Source organism: Callospermophilus lateralis, unplaced genomic scaffold, assembly GCF_048772815.1.
Source record: "Callospermophilus lateralis isolate mCalLat2 unplaced genomic scaffold, mCalLat2.hap1 Scaffold_74, whole genome shotgun sequence".
Taxonomy (NCBI): domain Eukaryota; kingdom Metazoa; phylum Chordata; class Mammalia; order Rodentia; family Sciuridae; genus Callospermophilus; species Callospermophilus lateralis.
Window position 1 is genome coordinate 5,419,183 of NW_027515420.1, and position 15,392 is coordinate 5,434,574.

Genomic DNA, 15,392 nt, shown 5'->3' on the forward strand with positions numbered 1-15,392 from the left:
AGAGAGAACATTAGATCTTTGTGTGTTTTTTTTTGAGATTGGCTTATTTAACTTAGCACCATATTCTCCAGTTTCATCCATTTATTGGCAAATGCCATAATTTTTCTCTTCTTTTAGACTGAGAAATATTCCATTGTGTATATGTACCACAATTTCTCCATCCATCTATCTGTTGAAGGGCACAATTGTGTAATTGGTCTTATTAGGTAGCCCATTCCCACCTCCTCTTGTGACAAAACTGTCCTTTCCATGGAAGTTCAATCAGCCTTAACTCAGCTGTTTCTGGATTTTTACCTATTCTAGAAATATTTTTGTTTTTGTTTTTACAACTCTCCATGTCCTCTATAACTTGTCAATGAAAATTATCTTTCAGTATTTCCTTTAAAATTTTATAAAAATAATTTATTCATAATAATTTGAATTTAATTTCAGAATGGAATTACATTACTATAATTTACCAAATGGGATTAGTTTTAATACTCTTAATATCCAACTTGTTAACTAGAATGATTCATTTAATCAACATTAAATCTCTGAAACAGTTTAAACTAACTAGCTGGTATTATTTCCTCTTAGCCAATGAGTATACTAGAGGCAGATTTAGGAGGTGTTATTGGAACCATACTTTACCAAACCTTGTACAGAGAGTCAGCATCAGGAGAAACCTGGCTTTTAACTTCCAGCTTGAATGGGTTCCAGGACCCCCATAAACATCAAAACCACAGGGATGCTTAAGCTATTCATAGAAAATGGCATAGTAGTTCCATGAAATCTTTGCATACCCTCCTGCAAACATTAAAACATGTGTAGATTACTTAAAATACCCAGTACGACATACACAACAAGTAACAGGTTAAGCAGTAATGACAAGGAGAAATGTATATTTTTTAGTACTGATGGATTTTTTTATAATATGTTGCAGCTAAGATATGGAAGGCCAGCTGCCACAGAGGCCCCTGAGAGAGTAAACAAATATTTAAACTTGGCAAAACCAGGAGGAGTGACCACAGCCTCAGGAAAATGGTGGTGACTTCTCCCACATGAAGCTTCACCAGCAATAGAGCTGTTGCTTTGTCATGTGGTCTCACAAAGAACCAGCAAGATTTAGCTGTGGATGAGGCATGTGATGAATTCAGGTGTACACATCCTGTCCTTTTCTAGTGCGATGCTGTTTTGCATGCCCATGGGCCTTATACCACTTTACCAGAAGCTACATAGGCTCTTACTCCCTTAAGTAAATGGTCCTGGGTTTTTGTTTACAATTTCATAAGAGCTTAATGTTGTTCCACTACTTTTGTGCACACCTGCTCCTTCTCTGGCTCTCCCTGTCTCAGGGCTAATTTAAAATTAACCACCATTTGTAATTTATTTTGCTATTAAAAGGACTGAAATTCTAGCTAGAAGAGTGACCTGTAACTAACAGAAAGTTCCAGTCAATAACAGCAGTGATTCCAAAAAAGACAAACACCATCTGCAAGCTGAGAAGATGACTTTGTATCCAATTAGGCTGTTGTGTAGTTGCATCTATTTTCTGTCTGAAAGTGCTGTCGATCTTGTGCCCCTACTATGGTATTCTCAGACAGTGAATCCTTCATTTTTTTAAAAAAACTCCTTTGTTTGACTTTTTTTTAACACTGTTTATGTGATCTAAACAAAATTTATTAATTTAAACATTATTGTGGTTCAGTGGCATATCTTCGATGTTACTAATCTATTTACCTACTTGAGAACTCTAAGGACATTTAAAATTAAGCCTGTTTATTGGAGAATTTTTGAAGCATAATGTAGTTTTTAAGGTTTTGCTTTTTAAAAAAATGAGTAAAACTTAGTTTGAATAAAGAACACAAACATCTAACCTCATCCAAATTTTATGAAAATAAAAATCCAAATCCCATGAAGAAAAGATATCACCATTAGTTTTTGCAAATTCTAAATGAAGAACTAAGCTTGAACTGGTGAACTAAAGAAAATAATGTGGATACTAGTCTTTAGATTTCAAGTCCCTGTTACTGACTTCGGCAAGTTTTAAGCCAAATATCATGCTAGTAGCACTGCACAATTTACTATTTCCCATATTTTTATGCTCAAGATTGGACTCAGTGCTGCCACAGAGCTACATCTCATCTTCTAATTTCAACTTTTAAAAATGATTCTGCATTTTAGTTGATATTGCTTTATACAGATCACTGGTAGTTTCCAGTTTCTTATTTTTTAAGACTTATTTAAAGCACAGTTAAAATGTATTTTTTTAGACATATGCACCTACAATGCCATTGAAAAAAACTTATAAGATGATGAAGTATAAAAGGAAAGAATTGGGGATTCCATAGGCACCTCTGAAACAGTATTCAGTCTTAAATCAGATTTAGTATTAATAGCATATAATAAGATCATTTACTTACTGCTCTAATTTTTAGATGTTGGACATAAATGATTTGTGAAAAATCTAGATTAACAATTTACATAAAATAATCCTTTTTTTCCTGTTTCTGGAGTTTGTTGTTTCATTTTTGTTAGTTTTATCTTGAATCAGTTTGAAATTAGTTATTCTCTAGTCAAATTGTATTTGCAACAATTTATATTTCTCTAAGTTTGTTTTTCACTGTTTCAATGAAATTAAAATAATATTTTTTAAAAATTCTGTTACATTAAAGAACAGTGATATTGCTAGATATATAATTTTATTTAAATAATTACAACCAATACACCCATGTAAGGTAGATTTCTGTGTTCTAAATTCATAAATTGACTGTCCTATTTAAAAATATTTTTTACTGAGCAATAAGACTTAATTATCTTTTTCAAATAATAAATAATGTACATTTTTAAAATACTGTGCTAATATAAAATCAAGAAAAATATGCTTCCAGAAAAAGTAATGGCAAGATATTTTAGAAATATTATAAGATTTAAAAAACAGTGGAACAACAAAAAAAAATAGATGACAATTGTTGGCATGATTGCAGCCATCTTTATTTCCCCAACTCCCACTTTAAATACAGTTTTTATTCTCAAGAATAATTGATTTTTGTCAGAAAACAAAAATGTCTTTTTATGTTCTGGCTCTTTGTATGCAAATTTAGCATAAAAAAAGAGTGTTTTGTTGTTTGATAAGTTTCTGTTATTAACAATTCTTTTTGATACTACAGAAAAGGAATTTTCAAATGATTCAGGAAATTGACAAGTTTAAGGTGATTTTTTTGGCACTATCATATATCCTCCTCAGTTAAAAAATAATAATTTTAAGTTAAATAAGTTTTACAAACTTACTGTTTATATATAAACTTATGAATTCAGTTGTAATATGATTTATCTTCATAAAATATTTCAGGTATACCTACAATTGACTTACATTGTAATAGCATATTCAGAAAATCTTCTTTCAATATGTATCTTTTGGGGCTGGGGCTGTAGCTCAGTGGTATAGCACTTTCCTAGCATGTGTGAGGTGCTTGGTTGGATCCTTAGCACCATATATAAATTAAATATAGATATAAAAATGTATATTTTGTATTACTATAATCCCAAACTGGGATAAGAAATCTAATACCTATTATTAGACTTTTTATGTTTCTTTTATGGTAACACTTTCAACTTACATTGTTAATTATTATGCATCTTACAAACAACATTAAATTCACTTTTGAATAAGAAATGACCTAATATTTAATCCAATAATGGAGAGTAATGTCCTTTAACAGATGAATGGATAAAGATAATCGTAAGCGGGGCTGGGGGTGTGGCTCAAGCATTAGAGTGCTTGCCTGGCATGAGTGAGGCCCGGGTTCGATCCTGAGCATCACATACAAACAAAGGTGTTGTGTCCATCAAGAACTAAAAAATAAATATTAAAAATTCTCTCTCTCTCTCTTTCTCTTTAAAAAATGTATGCACACACACACAAATGGAATATTAGTTATAACAAAAAATAACCTTATGTCAATGTATAGTCTACTGTCATGTATACTTAAAAAACATTAAAAAGTATATGTCCTTTCAATATAGAAGTCTGAACAAATTTAATTTATGAATGAGAGTGAATTTGAATAAAATAATTTATAGTCAGTTTTAATTTTATTTTTTAATAAATGTTAATGATAAACGTGTAGCTGAGGATCTATCTCAGCAGTAGCCCATCATGCTAGTCACACAAAAATCTGGGTTTGATCCTAAACATCAGAATAAAAATTATAAATGAATAAAAACATGCTTCAGGGCAGTGAAAAATGCCTCATTGGTGGAATACAAAGTTTCTTGAGAGCAATTTAAAAATCCTGAAATCTTTTTAAAGTTTCCAATTTAACCAAATAACCGTATATTGAATTTTTTAAAGTAAAGAGAAATATAAATTATTATTATTATTATTATTATTATTATTATTATTATTATTATTGCTCTCACCTCCATCATTGGTACCAGGGATTGAACTCACAGAAGCTAAATCACTTAGCTACATCCCACGGCCTTTTTTTATTTTTTTTAAATTTGGAGATAGGGCTTAGTGGTTGAGTTCAATCACCGAACTAAAATCTTATACATGTTAAGTAAAGACAGGTTACAAAATATGCATCAGGATCCTGTTTTTATGACAAAAAATATACTTATGTACATATGGACATTGAAAAGGTCTGTAGACATTTACTTGGGTGTTAAATAGTCATTATTTTAGGATTTATGTGACTCAAGATGTGATTCTTAGGGGTAGAGGTCAATAATTTACACATATAAACATGAATCTACAGAGATACTCATTAAGACTTCAATAGCATTCTATATAAACAATATTAATTACCTCTAAAATTTTTTAATTAAGCCTTTGTCTACAGGGATATGTTTAATTAAACTTATTATACCTGTTTTCTCTGAAGAATTTTAACATGATTCAGCTTTTCAATGACAAATTTTGAGCTTGTGTTGTGATTTTAAATCGGCAAAAGCACAGATTTTTCTATCATCACTACATGAAACAGTTACTAAAGATGCATGTGTCCTCAATAGATACGATGAGAATTTAATAACGATTTCCATTTATAGTTAAATTAAATAGACTTTTATCAAAAAGTGGGGAAAAGATCCAAGCAAGCATATCACAAAAACAATAATCCAAATAGTTGATAATCATATGAAAAAGCACTAAGCCACTTGAATAATTAAAATCAATTAAAACTACAATTAGGTACTGCATGCCAAATGGATTGGCAGCAAAGGTCTAACAATACCAGAAAGTTGGCAAAGTTGTATATAACACAAGTCTCATATACTACTAGTGCATGCACAAATTGACAAAACTACTTTTTTAAAAAGAATATTTAGTTTTTAGTTGTAGCTGAACACAATATCTTTATTTTATTTATTATTATGTGGTGCTGAGGATCAAACCCAGGGCCTCCAATGTGCTAAGTGAGCACTCTACCTGTGAGCCCCTAACAAAACTACTCTTTAAAATAGTTTGCTGTTCTCTAATAAATTTAAAGATATGAATTCTATGACCCAGCAATTTCACTCCTAGAAAGACATAAGTACAATTGCATCAGAAACACTTTGCAACAGTGTCCACAACAGCAATGATTCTAATAGCTAAAAAGCAGAAACAATCCAAATCTAATCAACCACAGAATGAAATATAAGTTGTAGAATATCCAAACAAGAGAATTCTATATGGTAACAAAAATGAACTATAGATAAATGCAGTAAGTTGGGATAATTCAGGAAGGTGACAGAAGCAAGACATAAAATATACAGATAAAGTTTAAAAATAGAAACACTTTAAACATACATGATTTTGGAATATATAAATTAGTAATAAAACTAAAGAAAAATCAGGATAACCTGATTTTTAGAGGGGGCCTTTAGGATGTGTGCAATGTTCTACTTCTTAATACAAACAATGTCTCCTCCACAGAGATTCATATAATAATGTCATACTGGGGCTGGAGCTGTGGCTCAGCAGTAGAGTGCTCATCTAGAATGTGGAGGCCCTGGGTTCAATCCTCAGCACCACATAAAAATAAATAAATTTTAAAAAAGGTATTAAGTCCAACTACAACTCAAAAATAAATATTAAAAAAATAAAAAAATAATGTCATACTGAAGAGTTGAATTGTTCACTTTTCTGTATGTTGTTATAGTTAAATTTTTAAAAAGAGAGATTAAAAAAGAAATGGCTACTTTAATTATGGATTTCCTTTTCCTTTAGGTAGTTATCCTCTAGTATGTAAAACACCTTTCTTAATGTACAGCTTTAAGAGAGTTCAACATCTCTAGCAATTAGAGAAATGCAAATCAAACTTACTCTAAGATTTCATCTCATGCCTGTCAGAATGGCAATCAATCATCAAGAATAGGGGCAACAACAAATGTTGTCGAGGATGTGGTGGAAAAGGCATACTCATACATTGCTGGAGGGACTGCAAATTGGTTCAACTACTATGGAAAGCAGTATGGAGATTCCTCAGAAAACTAGGAATGGAACCACCTTTTAATCCAGCTATCCCATTTCTTGGTTTATATACCCAAAGGACTTAAAATCAGCACAGTATATTGATGCAGCTGTATCAATGTTTATAGCAGCTCAATTCACAATAGCTTATCTATGGAACCAACCTAGGTATCAATCAACAGATGAATGGATAAAGAAAATGTGGTATATATACTCAATGGAATATTATTCAGAGCTTTAAAGGAGAGTAAAATTATGGCATTTGCCAGAAAATGGTTGGAGTAGGAGAATATCATGGTAAGCAAAATAAGCCAATCCCATAAAACTAAAGGCCAAATGTTTTCTCTAATTTGTGAATGCTAATTCACATAAGGTGGGGGATAGTAGGGAAAAATAGGGTTACCTTAGATTAGGTAGAGGGAAGTGATGGGAGAAGAGGGGAGGGAATGTGGGGATAGGAAAGATAGTAGAATGAAACAGATATTATTACTGTATGTATATATGTGACTACATGACCAATATGATTCTTCAACATGTATACTCAGAAAAATGAGAAATTATATCCCATCTATGCATGATATATCAAAGTGCATAAATGCATTCTACTGTCATGTATAACCAATTAAAACAAACAAACAAACAAAAAGAGACCATGAAATTATTTTTTTTAACTTGGTCAAGGTAAGGCCTACTGTATTTAAAATTAGATACAGTTGTTTAAAATCAATTTGACAATCCTCTCTAGCCACTACAGTAATTACTATAATTAATGTTATAAAAATGAGAAATCAATACCACTAAAAGGAAATGTTTTAACTGAGTAATAAAAATGTAAAGTAAAACATTTTCACCCATTTGTGTAATTATATGAGTCTGTTTTGTAATATACCTAGGTTTGGTTTATCATTTTCTTGTTCTATTTTCAAGGTCATTTTCTTGTCATTAATTTGAGCATGTAGTACTTCAATTTCAGATAATAAGCTTCTTCTGTCTATTTTAAACTACTGATTTGATTCTGTTGTAGGTCTTTTCAAGTATTCTATTTCTTCAAGAATGAATTTTGATAAGTGATTTTTTTTAAATTTCACCTCAATTTTTTTTATTTGTATAAATAAAATAATTTATAATATTTTGTTATGTTATTTGTTACATGTTTAATTATCATCTCATATTCATTTATACCATTTAAAAATCATAATGAATTCTCCAGAAAAGATTTTCTTATTAACATTTTCAAGGAACCAATTTTTAATGATTTATCCTCTATATTGTACTCTACATTTCATTAATGTTTTTTACTTTAATTTAGTTAATCCTCATTATTAATGGATCCTGTGTTTTCAGATTTGTCTACTTGATAAAAATTTTTGTAACCCTCAAATCAATACTTGTTTTGCTTTGTCAGACATAGTTAGAGTACTAAAAAATTTAAATTTCCTCATGCACATGTTCCTGGCTAAGTTAAACAAGGGCATACTCTACCTTTGTATTTTAGCTCTCATATTGTACACAAATGTCCTGTTTAGTAACTTGTTTTTCCATATTGTACTTTTTATTTGTGATTTCATGGTTTTAAATGGCCCACAAGTGAAGGGCTTGGTGTTCCTAATTGCAAGAAATCTGTGACGTGCTTTAAGGAGAAAAGTGTGTTAGATAAGCTCCTGTATGATTGCTCTTGGCCGTGTTAAACATTAATGAATAATATACAACACAGAAGGTATCTTTTTTCTTTTTTTAATGGCACTGAGTACTGAGCCCAGGATCAAGAGTATGCTTGGCAAGCATTCTACCACTGAGATACATTTCTTCTTCCCTCCCCATATAAGATTTCTTTAAACACAACCACACAGAAAATAAGATCATGTATTGACTGGTTGATGAAAATATTGTGATTGAGGCTTACAGTAATCTATTTCTGTATTTCCCACAGGAGCAATGACTCCTTGTAGGTTTATAAAATACAACTACTGCAAATAATGAGAAGTGACTGTATCTTATTCCTTCTCTTTTCTTTAGGTTTTACAGCTCTTTCTAAATTTCCAAGTTTGAGGACTATCTCATTAATTTTAAGTTTTTCTTACTTTCTAATATAAGACAAAAGGTAATGTTCTTCTCCTAAATACTCTTAGTGGCCCCTGTTAAAAATGATTATCTTCATACTTAAATTAAGACTCTAAAACAAATCAGCAACTGATTTTCTTATTACTATTAAAAATAGTATTCTTTAAAATAAAATTTTGTTTTGATACCTGTTCTTGTATTCGCTGTTCCAAACACTTTAATAATCCAACTGCATCTTTAGTGCCTAGAGCTGTCAGTTCAGTCTGAAAGGCAGCTAGCAAAACATTGTGCTCCTTTAAGAAAACATGTTGGAGAGCAAGTAGAAATTCCCCTCACCAGTCCGGGAGGCTCTTATGAGATTGAGAATTATCATAAACCTAGAAGAGTACAAATAACAAAAGTTAGGTTTCAAATAAACATGTTTTTAAAACATTCTACTAACCAAAATAGGTATTTAAAAGAACGTATGTATTTTTGAGTCTGAAAATACATACGATAATTTATGTGAAAATTCATATAAAAAAGAATTTAATTTACAAAGTTCATTATTGTCATTAAAAATAACAATCCTACATAGAATATAATATTCTTTGGGTACCTCAGATTTCCTTTGCACTTGTATTTTTGTAATTGAATCCTTAAGAGATGAGATGATATTAAGATAAGCTCTTCTCTCTTCTAGCCAAAATTCTGAAACCTGTTGAATAGAATGGTCTTCTCTTTCACCACATGGTGACTCAGTGAGAGAAAGCACCTGCATGCCCTCATTATGAACAGCTCTCAGTAATCCCTAGAAACCAAAATCCAAAAGCCAAAGTTTAGACAACTTCTCCAAATACTGAAAAAATGAGAGCTACAAGGACAAATATTAAGCAATATAGCATTATGAAGCAAAATAGATTTAGAAAAGCAACCGCAGAAAAGAAACTCCAGGCACCTTTACTAAATGCCTTCTTTCTGTGGAGAGCTAAGTCAATTGCAACAGATGGTCTATGATTTCCATATCTTTCACCTCTAAGTTCCTTCAGTTTAGCTAATGTACTCTTCATAGATTTAATGATTAGCCACTGATTTGACCAAAAGAAATACCGTGTGAAAAACTTCCATTCTTTGAGACTGCTTTTATAATTTTGGCAAATAAAATCACCAATAATAAAAATTATTTTTTTAAATCTTCATAACATAATTATTTAATATATTGTATTTTATTATTTGTGGAATATGGAAATAAAATAAAATACAATATATTATTATTTGTGGAATATGGAAATAAAATGAAATAGATTCTCATGGATTTTTTTCTTTTAAGTCATTTATTTTAGCCTGTTTTCATTTGAAGCATGAGGTGAGTGCTACCTTTTGCTTCTATTTGATAGGGTGGACTGTACTAGACATTGTTTGAGCAACCAGGGATGCTACTTCCAACATCCTTTTTCCTCAATATCTAGTTAAAAGAGAATTGACCAAAAGATCTGGTCACTAATCCTGGAAGAAAGGAGGGAGTGGAGGGCAGCATATTTTCTCCCTCTCTCTCCCTCTTCCTTCGATCTTTCTTGCTATACAGTTTTTTCAGAGATCCAGTATATAACTTTAAATAAACTACTATTTCAATATAGAAATTATACTGGCTAAGTTTACTAAAATATATTATGTTTCAGTAATATTTATCTTTTATTACCTTTATTTTCTTTGGAAATGATTCTGTTATATTTTCACCTTCTTCTCCTCGTACTTCTGATGCTGTGTCAAATCCCTGATTTTGTGTAAGATAAACTCCCTGACTCCAGTCTAATCCAGAATCTAAAATAAAGAAAACAATCATTTGTTGTTAAACAAACAAACAAACAAAAATAAAAAACATACCCTCTCCAAACAAAAATAACACGTTTTTATCAAATACTATAAACATTCCAGAATTTTATATAACTTACCACTAGAATATATTTCTCTAGTTTCATAAGCATTAGAATACGTTAGTTCAGGAATCAAGGATCCCTAATTAGAAAAAAGAAACAACATACATAAATATTTTTGTTTTAATAAAAACAGAACCCAATGAACTATTTTGCTGTTATAATGCTGTAAAAAGAAAAAAAGGAAGGAAAAAGAAAAAAACTCAATCTAAGCATACCTGAAATAAAACTATCTATGATTTATAACAAGTCTATAATTTTTTCCTTATGGATATTACCATAGTAAGAAGAGATAGTTATTATTTAAGGAACCATAACAAGTTGCAAACTTACATAAGAACTCTATTATCTAATACAATGGGGAGACTTAAATTCTAATAGTATAAAGAAGAGATATTTCTCAAATTTCTTTTAAAATTTTTGCTTAAAAACAGATTGTTGACAACAGTGGAAACTCCCCCCCACATGACAACAACAAAATAAATACCTCTTTAGGTCTCAGACACAGTATCACTACCTTCAATGTACCACACTCCTCTGTCAGTAACTAAACAGCAATATAATGTTCCCTCTTTAAAGTTTCAGTTTCTAAAATATGTATGGATTCCATATCCAAAATTTCAGTGGCATGAAGTTCTTGTATGTGTTCAATTCTTTCAGTAAATTGCCTAATTATTTCAGCGACTTTTTCTAAGGAATAGCTAGTCTGTACATCAATTTGAATTCCTGCATTTTTAACAAGAATTTGTGGAGTCTGGTTGCTCATGTTGACCTTGAGTATTTGGTCCGTTTGGGATGCAGTGTTTTTACCTACTTCAATAGGAAGTGGCTCTAAGCAGATGTTTCTGTTTGTCGGTACTTCAGACTTATCCTCTTTTATTAAGAAGTGGGATAATTTCTTTTTTTCCTCGACAAGTTGATTCGTAACTTGGCTTAAATCTCTCTGAAGAGATGCCATATTTGTCTCTTTTACCTAAAACACAGATGAATTAAGTTGAAAATCTTGCACATCAAATGAAGAACTTACAGTGGAGAGGGAAAGAGTATAATTTCATTTATATGTTCACTTGCCTCAGAATAATAGGAAAAACACTTTGGAAACTGTAATACATATATACTTTCACATGTATGTATGGTCACAGGTTACTACAAAATTGAAATAATTTTATTAGCCTTTACTTTTGTTTCTCAGGGGATTTAAGTTCTCTTTAACAGCAGTTTTTTGCTTCCTTTGCTAAAAGACTAGAGATTAAAAGCATTCTTCTAATATAAAGATTCCTAGCAAAACAAGCAAGGAGATGGTGAATAGATTTATAACAATGAATTTTTCAAAAAGACTTGTAAATTTAGTTTTTATGTTATGGCTCTGGACTTGTTTCTATAGGACATTTTGAAAGATGGGTAGAAATGAATGAATTAGGAGTTATGTTACTTGTCTTACCAAAAGCTCTTTTTGAAGTTTTTCTGTCCTTTCTTTGAAAGTGGCAAGTTCTTCTTTGGTAGCCACTAACTCGATTCTAAGAGTCTCAAGTTCTTCAAAAAAATCCACTTTCTCCACTGGCATTTATTAACTCAGTAGTTGTCTGGATACAGTAGAAAACATAAGAAATACATCATTTTAAAAAAAAGCTAAATTCAAAGCATTTACACATTCTAATGAAGCTTTTCCAAGACTGACTGCCTAGGGCTTTTAGTGATAAATGCTTTTTCAACAAACAGTGAAACATTTTAAGAACCATCATTTTGTATTCTTAAGGAAATAAGAAAGATTTTCTGGGAATGAAAGACAAATCATGCCATTAATATATATAACATTTATAAATTATTGATAAAAATATTCTTTGTGCCACTCAAAAGTTTCATATTTATATTACTTTCCTCAAAAGATATGATCTCAAAGATAATTATTATAAGTTATACATAAAAAGTTATATTAATATTTTAATAATTATTACCTATAGTAATATGCTATTCCAATGAGCTAGGAAGAAAAAGTATAGTGAATGAAATTATTATCCTTTGCCAATATAAATTAAGTAGACATAAAATCCCAATGTATCAATTAATCTTCTGGGGCAGATAAGACTGAACTTCTGGTACTTGAAATTGTAAGTTAATTAAGTGAGGGAACTTGTCATGTCTGTCATTCACTAAGAAATAACTGCAATTTCTGATCTTTATGTAAATAGACTTAGGTCAGTTACAAATTTTTCCTAAGAAGAATAAAATCTATTATGAGGCATAAAATTTGCCAAGCTAATAACTTGTTACTCATATGTTAATTCAAAATGAATATATTTTGATATTTTTATATTTGTATCTCACCTACATAACTTTCACAGATTTTATGCCAAAATTGTTTTTGCAAAAGTGTGGTATGATCATTTTATAAAGCTCTCCCCCAACCAAAAAAATTGTGCTGGTATTAATTTAAAATCATCTATTAATAAACTGTCTTCAGTGCAAGATTAGAATGTATAGAATACTTATGAATATACATTACTGTGGTGGTAATGATTATGGGGTGCACTATGGTACTTAAAAGAGATGATGACATAACATACTTAGTAGAGGTACATTAAGGGGGAAAATATCCACAGAAATTCTAGAGGACATTTGCTAAATTTAATGTTTCCATATTTATTTGAACTGTTCTAATTAATAACAACCCTGATTGAATAAAGATGTTTGAAGATCACAAAATATAATTTGGGCCCATTATTCTAGTGATAATAAAATGTCCCTATAGTGTTAAATTTAATCTGGTCTCTATACCTTGAGTTTCTGTGTAAGGAAACCGCAATGTAACTTGGTAGGAAAACAAATGAACAGAGTATCATTAACTACTAAGTCTCAGCCAATGATAACAGGCAACTATGTTTCAGCCAATCATAGGCAATCAACCAATCAAATCACATCCAAACAAGGTCTAGCCATGACCAATCAAGCAATTTCTGAATTTTATTTGTGAGTTCTGTCTCTAAATCTACCCACTGCTGCACAGTGAAACTGTTCGAATCTCTTCTGTTTCTGAGTGTTGCACAATGCATGTAGCACTTTTTGCTCAAACAAACTCTTTAGTTTGTCTGAACTTCTTTAAGAACAGTATGATTTTTTTTATAAAATCCCATTATGTATAAATTGGTAGGTGTCAGCAGAACTGTTTGACTTAGTAAATTACCAATCAGCTTAATAGGCAAAGGAAAAAAAATGAGTTTCTTAGGGTATTTATGTGAAAAACTCAAATATAAAACTAACCTTGAGAACAAAATCTCCATGAGGGCTTCTTTTCCTTCTAGTTTTTTCTTACTGTCCTCCAATAACTTCTGCAGTTCTATTAGCTTCTTTTCTTTCTCCAAAGCATTTTTCTCTGCAGTTTCTACTTGTTCTTTTTCTGAAATCAAAGTAGTATGCATTTCAATCACTTGTAAGTCTTATATTTTCAAGGTTAATGCAGACATATCTGACTCTATCTTGTTTTCTGTTATTTGATTTAAATTCTGCATATTTTTCTTTTCAAGTTCTGATGAAGCTACTCCTTTATCTTGATAGAATTTCACATATTCCTGAACTGCCTCAAGTTGGACTTGACTTACAAGAGCAGCAGCTACTTTCTCCTCAAGTACTTTCTGTAGGTTTACAATCTTCTTCTGAAGCATTTCTGTTTCAGATTGGCCTTGTTCTTTTATGTCTTCTATTTGTTTATAACACTGGATAAGTTCCATGTCCTTTGCGCTAACAGAGCTCTCAAGCTGTAGCAGTTTTGTTTCCAAATTTCTGGAAACTTTGGTGCTTTCTTCAAAAGATCTGAGATACATCTTGTTCTCAGGGGGTTTAAGAACATCTTCAATATGGATTACTTCCAGTTTGGGTTGGTCTTTGCTGAGATCATCTATAGTCATGCTAACACTTTCATCTGGTATACTTTGGATTTTTTCCTTATGGTCATGTTCTCTCTTCAAGTTGACTAATTCTTGTGTTAGCTGATCCATTTTAAAATTGGTTTCTTTAAGTGCATTTTTTTTGAAGGCCATTTCTTCATTAGTGATTTCTACTTGCTGTTCCAAAGCCAGCTTTTCAGCTATAACCTTTTCCAACTGATGTTTCAAGCTGTCCTCTTGTTCTGAGGGGGAATTGGTATCCAACAACATATTCTGTTCAATATATGACAATTCCTCCTGAAGTTTTTCAATCACTTCATTGAGTTTATCTGTTTCTTCTTCTCTATTTTTCTTCAAACGTTCTTGATCACTCTTTAGACATTCTATTTGGGCTTCAAGATCCCTTATCAGTTCATTTTTTTCTTCAAAATCCTATTAGTTAATGAAAAAGGGAAACACAGAAAAGTATGTATTCATATTTTAAAATTTTGTTTTATTTTAGGGTAAAAACTTAAAGATGATCAGCCACAAAAGCTGTATAGCTTGTCAGACACATTATGTTACTTTCAATATAGACCAACACCTCCCTTATCACATCAAACAAAGACCTTATTTAGAACATCATTCTGGAAGTTCTATTAAACATAAGTGGCTTATGCTTTTAGTATTTGATTCTCTATTAGGAAAATGTCAACATTAGTACATTTTATTGGAAAGGATAAAATACTGAATTAAGTCTATAACAGATGGCATTCAAAGCTAATTACTCTATTTAACTATTAGATTTCAGATAATAACCAATTTTAAATGAGTATACCTTGTTATCTGTTGTAAGTCTAAGTTGTTGATGAAAGTCTCTAATTTGCTCATTTAATCAATCAATTTCTACCTCTTTTTCCTGTATTATTTGAGCAAATTTCCCAAATAGCATATGCTGGTCATGAGAAGAGATAGCCTCAGGATCCATTATGGCAAATATCAATTTCTCCATTTCATCCTAGTGACAAAAATAACTATCATAGTTGGATGTATTCATGACTGGCATTTTTCACAACATTGTTTCAATTAAGTCTTATAAAAAATATATTTCCTACAATG

The 15,392-nt window shown here is 30.9% G+C and overlaps 1 pseudogene; it reads right to left on the reverse strand.

Annotated features, from left to right (window-relative positions):
• Nucleotides 1–672: 672 nt before the first annotated feature.
• LOC143389914 (A-kinase anchor protein 9-like) overlaps nt 673–15,392 on the reverse strand; it is a 32,418-nt pseudogene continuing 17,698 nt past the window's right edge.